We start from the raw sequence: 973 nt of genomic DNA, 5'->3' as shown, positions 1-973 counted from the left end.
CCTGGAAACTCCTCAGCCATTCCAAACTACAGGGCCCTGTCAATACGGCTACAGGATCGTCCTCTGAACCAAGTAAACTTGCGGTCAGTAATCGGCAAGTCCACTAGACCCATGTCATGTATCCAATTCTTGAAATCCTCCGCCGACAAGGATAAGCTATCGGTGTCTCGTCTTTCTTCCACATGTACAATCTCATTAAAGTCCCCCATGAAATAGTAGGGAACCTGGCATAAACCAGCTATGTAACTCAGCTCCTCCCACACACAAGCTTCTCATCTCTAACATGTGCACCATAAACCAAAATAAAGGCACAATTAAAATTATTCTGCAATAGGACTCCTTCAACACACAACCATCTCTCACTTTTATAGCAATTTATGATTTCAAAAGAACCTTCGTCCAACATTAGCAACAACCCGCCAGAGGCACTGGTAGGCTCAACATAGTCCCAACCAACACAACCGTTCCCCCAATTTTTTAACATCAAAACTAGTCACTGATTGTCTTTTAGTCTCCACCAAACCTAGCATGTTTAATCTAAATTTTCTCTTTAGGTCCTTTACCATCCTTATTTTTCCGTCACCCCTCAACCCCCTAACATTCCAAGAACTAAAAATCATTTTAAATAATTATTGCACACTTTTTTTGTGTTTTGGGTCTGCTCCGTCTAGCTTTTGCCTTTTGTTTCGCCAATCTTCTTTTCCGAGTGATTTCTTCATTCTGTTGTTGGAGGATTGCTATGATGTCATCTTCTTCATTATATAGCCGCTTCTGACTCCTTTACCAATTCCCAGGTCCTTTTGTTTTCTAGCAGCTTCTCATTCAATCTTAAGCTCTCATCATCACTGGCATCATTATCGTTTGCACATGTTCTGCCCTCCATACTACCCTCATCATCACCGTATCCATCTCGTTCATTAATCTCTTGCACAATTCTGTGACAAGACGTTTCAATTCCCCGCCCTGTAATGTC

This window comes from Arachis hypogaea, chromosome 14 (assembly GCF_003086295.3).
Source record: "Arachis hypogaea cultivar Tifrunner chromosome 14, arahy.Tifrunner.gnm2.J5K5, whole genome shotgun sequence".
Taxonomy (NCBI): Eukaryota; Viridiplantae; Streptophyta; class Magnoliopsida; order Fabales; family Fabaceae; genus Arachis; species Arachis hypogaea.
This window is presented reverse-complemented; position numbering follows the sequence as displayed.